Genomic DNA, 7,809 nt, shown 5'->3' on the forward strand with positions numbered 1-7,809 from the left:
ATTTCTGCATTCCATTGGGTCACCACTTTTTGGAATGGGCACAAATACAAATCTATTCCAATCAGTAGGCCAAATTTCTTGGCATAGATGAGTGAGTGCCTCCAGTGCTGCATCGCTTTGTTGAAATTTTTCAATTTTTATTCCATCAATTCCTGGTGCCATGTTCTTTGCCAATTCCTACAATGCACCTTGGACTTCTTACTTCAGTACCATTTGTTCTAGTTCATATGCTACCTCTTGAAATGGTTGAACATCGACCTTTTTTTTGGTACAATGAATGACTCTGTGCATTCCTTCCATCTTCTTTTGATGCTTTCTTCATCATTCAGTATTTTGCACATTTTTTGTTGTTGTTGTTGTTGTTGTTAAGTGCCGTTGAGTCATTTCTGACTCATAGCGACACTCATTAGGGTTTCTGAGGAGTGGCTGGTGAGCTTGAGCCACCAACCTTGCAGTTCAAACCAACATTGCAGTCCAGTGCATTAACCCACAGCGCCACAACAGGACTCCATTTTGCCCAGACTACCCATCAATATTGCAAATTAAGGTTAGAATTTTTTCTTCAGTTCCCTCAACATGAGGAATGCTGTGCATGTTCTTCCCTTTTGGTTTTCTAACTCCATGTCTTTGCACATTTTGTTATAATGTTTGACTTTGTCTTCTTAAGTGACCTTTGAGAATTTCTGCTCAACTCTTGTACTTTCTCACTTCTTCCATTTGCTTTCGCATCTCTATGATGGAGAGCAAGTTTCAGCGTCTCTTCTGATATCCATTTTGATCTTTTCCTTCTCTTGTCTTTTTAATGACCCTTTGCTTTCTTCCTGTATGATGTTCTAGATGTCATTTCACAGCTCTTCTAGTCTTCAGTCTTTAGTGTCTAATGCATCAAATCTGTTCTTCAGCTGATCTCTAAATTCGGTTGGGGTATATTCAAGGTCATATTTTAGCTCTTGTGGACTTGTTTTCATTTTCTTCAGCTTCAGCCATAATTTGCATATGATCAACTGATGGTCAGTTCCACAGTCAGCCTCTGGTCTTGTTTTGGCTGATGATATGGAACTTTTCCACCATCTCTTTCCACAGATATAGTTAATTTGGTTTCTACATATTCCATCTGGTGAGCTCCATGTGTATAGTCATCTTTAATGCAGTTTTAAAAAGGTACTTGCAATGAACAAGTTATTGGTCTTGCAAAATTATTTCATGAGATCTCCAGTATTGTTTTTATCACCAATGCCATATTTTTCAACCACTGATCCTTCCTCTTTGTATCCAACCTTTGCATTCCAATATCCAATAATGACCAATACATTTTGATGATATGTTTGACCAATTTCAGACTGAACATGTTGATACAATTTTTCAATTTCATCATCACTGACTTTATTGGTTGATGCATAAATCTAAATGATAGTGGCATTAACTGGTCTTCCTTGTAAGCATATGAATATTATCCTATCACAGTGTGTACCTCATGATTGATCTTGATATGTTCTTTTTAATGATGAATACAATGCCATTCCTCTTCAATTTGTCATTCCTGGCATAGTAAACCATATGATTGTCAAATTCAAAATGGTCAATACCAGTCCATCTCAGCTCTTTAAACCAAGGATATCAAAAAGCCAGGTTTATATGTTCTGCTTCATTTTTGACAACTTCCCATTTTCCTAGACTCAAAAAATAAAATAAAACAAAGTAAAAACATAAGGAATAGAAGCAAACACTGTTAAACAAGAATGTATAGAGTGATTGTAATCATTGCAATGAAAAAAAAACACAATAGGATGAGTGCAAAACCAATATTATCCCATGTAAACTATCATTCAATTCACAATGAAAAATTTTAAATAAAGAAAGAACCTATGTTGCATGGGCTAAATGGGACAGAGGTAAATAGTGATGCATGCTTAACCCTGGGACAACAGGGCTTTGTGATACAAGGATCAAGGCATAGTCTGATAGGTGAAATAACATTAAGATGCCTGACTGTCTTTTATGGATATTGGTTTCCCTTGCCTCGTACTGAGAGAATTTGTCTGCAGTCACCCACTGAGAGCAGAGACATATTTAACCATGCTTTGTTTGGAATAACACAAACATATATGAATTGGAACCTTAGTTGCTGTTGTTAAGTGCCAATGAGTCAGTTCTTATTCAAAGTGACCCTGTAGCCATACTTTTTTACTTACCCTCAAAAACAGACAAAATATTCTATGGTGATAGAAGCAAAATGGGAATTATCTTTTAGGGAGTAATGGCTATTAGTAGAACATGGAAGTTTCTTGAGTGAAGATTGGTTCCTATTACTGGATCTATTGTTAAATGCCATCAAGTCAGTTCTACCTCACAACAACCCTGTATAGGGTTTCCAAGGAGTTACTGGTGGTTTAAACTACCAACCTTGTGGATAGCAGTCCAGTGCTATCCTATAGCACCATTCCAGGACTGGATCCCTTTGTTAGTCATCTAAATGTGTTCACTTTGCAAAAAGACAGGTTGATTTATGAACGTTGGTATAATTTTCTTACCTCATTTCTCAGTATGGGAACCTATAACTGTACTTGGGGTTACATAATTGGACAAAAGAAGATCCTGTTGTCATCTCTCACACTGGCTAGATTATTTCTCTCAAAAGTTTGGCATTAGGACCCAGTGATACTAGCCAGTCTTTGTTCTACACTTGAACTGGAAAATTATGGAAAGTAGGTGATGTTGGGTACCAGGACTGAGCATATATATACATCAGGAATGACCATGTGTAGAGAAAAATGATTGGCAGGAAAATGGGAGAATTAAGTAGTTCCTCAGAGAAAAGGGAAGAGATACAATGAGGTTCTAAAAAACACAGAGAAACTTCTATTTCTGGGAGCTTCTACTCATTTGAAGCCTTAGGAGTTTCATTTTAATCTGGTTGCTTACAACCCAATATACTTAACCAGAATAGCAGTAGACACATATTGTACTCAGCGTTGGAAAGAGAATCTCACAGATATGTTAGACTTCATGTTCAACTGAAACAATTTTCATTTAATTTTATTGATTTCATTTAAAACAATATTCAGGCTTCACTGGAAAACTGTGGAGACATCAGTATACATTTCTTAATCAATTTGTATTGCAATTTGAATTAATCTTATTTAAAATAATGTTACTAGGAATTTGTTTCTATTAATATCATTAGGGATTCATTTTCACTGAAATTATTTAGTCTCTCCTCCATAATTCCTAGTTGCAATTGAAATAGGAAAACAGATAAACAAATGAATATTATTTTTAATTCATACACTCTGCAGATAATACTATTTTATACAAAAATATGCATTTCATGATATGGAGAATTATATTTTTTTTTAAATTGCTTAATTGCTAAAAGGAGAGAAATGCCTAGTAAAGTTTTAAAATCAATCTGATGTTTGGAACCATGACAGGGGAAGCCAACATAATTTTACTACTGACCAGCCACCAAGATGATTTTGATGTGACGATCATTACCTTTGCAAAGTATCCAAGTGAATTTAAAGGACAGTTGCTTCAATGTATGGATTCCAGTCCAATTAAGAAAACAAGAATGTTTCATGCCAGTAAAACCAAAGTGAAAGATAGAAAGCATGTTTTTTACAAAACAGACAATTTTATCAGGCATTTTAAATCATTTTTTGAGCAGAGAAAGTGCATAAAGAAAAATTTGAATGAAAAACTAACACGAGAAAGGCACATTGTTGTTGTTGTTATTGGGTGCTGTCGAGTTGGTTCCGACTCATAGTAACTCTGTATAGGGTTTCCAAGGAGTGACTGGTAAGTCTGAACTGCCCACCTTGCAGTTCAAACTGATCTTGAAGTCGAATGTTTATCCTATGGCACCACACCAGAAGGTTCTTAGCTATTAAATTCTGAGATGAGATTTAAAAATTTTTATATAATAAGGATAATTAGCATTTATTAATCCAGCTTCTTCATTCTGGGAACTATAATTAATCATCTCAATAATCCTCAAAAATTCTCTATAAATAATAGAGTCATTCTTAAGTAAACTCATTGCTATTGAATTAGTTCCAACTCATATTGACCCTATGTAAAGAATAGAGCCACCCAATGGGGTTCCCAAGGCTGTAATCTCTATGGAATCAGAATGCCACATCTAACTGTGGCAAAGTGTCTGGTTCATTCTAACAGTCACCTTTTGGTTAGCAATCAAGTTCTTAACTAGTTTGCAACAAGAGTGCCTTTCTTAGACTGATAATATGTTTAATTTGTCCATTTTATCCAAGGATTTCTGATCTTAAATTGTATGTTCTGATAAATTCTAATGTGTTTCCAAGTATCTGCTTTTGTGCCAATTATGAAGAATAAGAAGATGATGAACATTCTCTCTGTAGATATTGGCAACTTGATTTCTTGAAATTTCTTGGTTTAACAACATCTTTTACCATACATTGGTCAGTTTATTATACTCTGGTGGTTTGTTTGTTGCTATGATGCTAGAAGCTATGCCACCACTACTTCAAATATCATCAGGGTTACTTATGTTGGGTAGATTTCAGCAAAGTTTCCAGGTTATGACAACACAGTCTGGTTATCTACTTTCCAAAATCAGCCAATGAAAAACATGAATAACAAAAGAACATATTTGATTTGCTGCTGGTAGATGAACCCCTCTGGTTGAAATGTACTCAGAACACAACCAGGGAAGAGCTGCTGCCTCAAAGTAGAAAACCAGTAGCTAAAAAGCCAAAGACAAATCTTCTACAAAAGGTCCCTTAAAGTTTTAAAAAGCAAAGATGTCACTTTGAAGATTAAGGTGCATTTTACACAAACTGTAGTCTTTTCAAGCACCCCATATACATACAAAAACTGGACAATGAAAATGAAAGACAGAGAAGTGAAACATTTGAATTACGGTATTGGCAAAGAATATTGAACATACTCTGAGCTACTAGAAAAATAAACTACCAGAAGAATAAACAAATTAAATGAAATACAACGAGAATGAGTCTTAGAAGCAAAGGTGGTGAAATTTGGGATCACTTTGGACATGTTTAGAAAGAACAATTTCTGGAAAAGAGCATCATAATCAGTAGAGGGTAAGTGAAAAGGAGAGGAATATTAATGAGATGGGCAGACAAAAAAAACCAACAAAACACTACAGTAGACTAAACATACCAGTAATCATGAAGATGGAATGGGACCAGGCAGCATTTTGCTTTGTTATGCGTCAGATTAGGATAACTTGGAACAATTAACAATAAAAACATCAATAAGTGTAATTCTGGGAAATAATGGAAAACAAATTTAAAACAAGACGCTTTCCCATTGCAAACACATTGTTGTTGTTAAGTGCAACTGAATCAGTTCTGATTCATAGCAAATCAGTTCTCACTATAGGATTTCTGAGGCAAAGAGGTGGGTTTGAACTGCCAACCTTGTGGTTCACAGTCCAGTGCTGATCCTACAGCACCACATAGAAATGCTGAATAAATATAGCAACAAAATATCCTGCAACTTATTTACAAATTTTGTTGTTGTTATTCTTGTTAAGTGCTGTCCAGTCAGTTCCAACTCATAGCAACCCTGCGTAATGTTTCTGAGTGTCTGTTGAGTTTCAACTGCCAGCTTGCAATTCAAACCGACCTTGAGGTCGAGTGCTTATCCAACAGCACCACAGCCATATTGAAGGCTTAGTCTTAGACTATATCAGGGTGAGAGTTGATATTGACATCCATTCCATAAAACGAAAAACTTAGAAAAATATTCCTCTATGTGCAAAACTCTACTCCCCATTCCAGCAACCAACACAAAATCTGACTCAGAGTGACCCTGTATAGGGTTTCTAAGGAACAGCTGGTGGGTTTGAAGCACCAACTTTACAGTCAATAGTCCAGTGCTTATCGTACCTACGGCACCACAATGCATGTTGTTGTTTTTAAGTGCTGTCGAGTCAGTTCCAACCTATAGCGACCCTGTATAGGGTTTCCAAGGAGCAGCTGGTGAGCTTGAACCATCAAACTTGCAGCTCAAACAGCTTTGCAGTCTGGCTCATTAACCCACAGCGCCACACAGGTGATGAGTATTCTTCACTATTATGTCTTGATATAGACACTTCTGATTTATGACTTCAAATGAGAAGACAAATTTCTATATTCTGTTATTGTTGTTAAGTGTCCTTTAGTCAGTTCCAACTCATAGCGATCCTGTACAGAGCTTCTGAGGCTTTATATGTTTGGGGAGCAGAAAGTCTTACTTTTCTCCTGAGGAGTGGCTTGAGGGCTTAAACTGCAGACCTTGTGGTTTGCAATCCAGTGCTTATCGTATGGAGCCATGATGCTCCCATAATTCTATTATACCCAAAATTAAGTGTAAAAGAAAAAACAACATTACTAAATTTTTACAGAAATAATGGAGGAAACTAATACTCCACAGTACATATTAAGTCCCAGTCTCCCCAAGTGATGCACACAATTAGCACACTTGCTTGCTAAGCAAAAGCTTGGAGGTTTGGATCCACCTCAAAAGAAATCCTGTCAATCTACTTAAAAAAAAAAAAAAAAAAAAAAAATCCCATTGAAAACCTATAGAGCACAGTTCTACACTGACACACGTGGGGCTTACCATTAGTCAAAATTGACTCAATGGCAGCAACTGCTTAATCAATAAAAGAAATATTCCTCATCCTGGAAGTAGAGAAATTTCCTTTTTTAGTTACGCGGTAATGGTTTCCTCATAAATTTGTCTTGCTCACCGCTCTCCATGGCTCCCAGTTTTGTACTCTAGGCTTCGAATCCCTTGTTTTGCTAAAACTGAGATGAATATTAAAGAGCATGCACTTCCTATGTCTTGAATAGCTGCCCAATCTACTTATTTGTGTGAATTTATTAAAGTTGGGTAAAAGTTTTAGAAAGTTTTTAGCTAAGTTTGGTGTCTGTCTATAGAGTTTTCTGAAAACATCATAGACTTCCCATACATTACTTTCCTGTCAACTCAGTGAATGAATATCTACAGCAGAATGTCTTTATCTAGACAGAGTCTCTCATAACAAAGATATTCAAAGTATGGCCCAAGGCCAGGAGCCAGTCAGGGAAGTGTTCTACCTCCATGACAAGATAAAGGCAGAAATTGAGAATAAAATTAAGAAACTGCTAGAGAAAATTGATAAAGCCTTTACAATAATTTAAAATGGGTGTATAATATGGCTTTGTTTTTCTTGTTTATTATCTTTTTTAAAAACATAGTCCATGTTCATTATCCTTTATGAAATATCTATTCTGCAAGGAAAAAGAAGTGATTTCATCAGAGATATTTAAGAAGCACTCTTTTAAGGCTGAAGATTCTAGTCACTTGCCTAGGGACCTTTGTACTTTATTGGTCCCTATCTTAATGACTGATTCCCTCAGATGATTCTACCCTATAATCCAGTTAACCCCTAATCTCCCAGGGTTCACTCTTATTGACTAAGAGAGAACACTTAAATACGATTCTTGAGAAAGAACTAGGAACTAGATATTTTTTCAAAGTTTAAAATATTATTTTAAAATACTTCTGGCTTTATCTTGGAATCCCAAGATAAACTAACTTTTCCATCTCTGGAAAGCTCTATATTATGAGACTCTATTATGTGAGTCCTGGTGTGGTGCTGTGGGTTAATGCGCCAGACTGCAAAGCCGTTTGAACTGCATAGTTGGTGGTTCAAGCTCACCAGCTGCTCCTTGGAAACCCCATACCGGGTCACTATGGGTCAGAATCGACTCGACGGCACTTAACAACAACAACAACAATTATGTGAATTAAGAGCTCTGATAGTGTAGTGGTTAT

This window comes from Chrysochloris asiatica, unplaced genomic scaffold (genome assembly GCF_000296735.1).
Source record: "Chrysochloris asiatica unplaced genomic scaffold, ChrAsi1.0 scaffold00048, whole genome shotgun sequence".
Classification (NCBI taxonomy): domain Eukaryota; kingdom Metazoa; phylum Chordata; class Mammalia; order Afrosoricida; family Chrysochloridae; genus Chrysochloris; species Chrysochloris asiatica.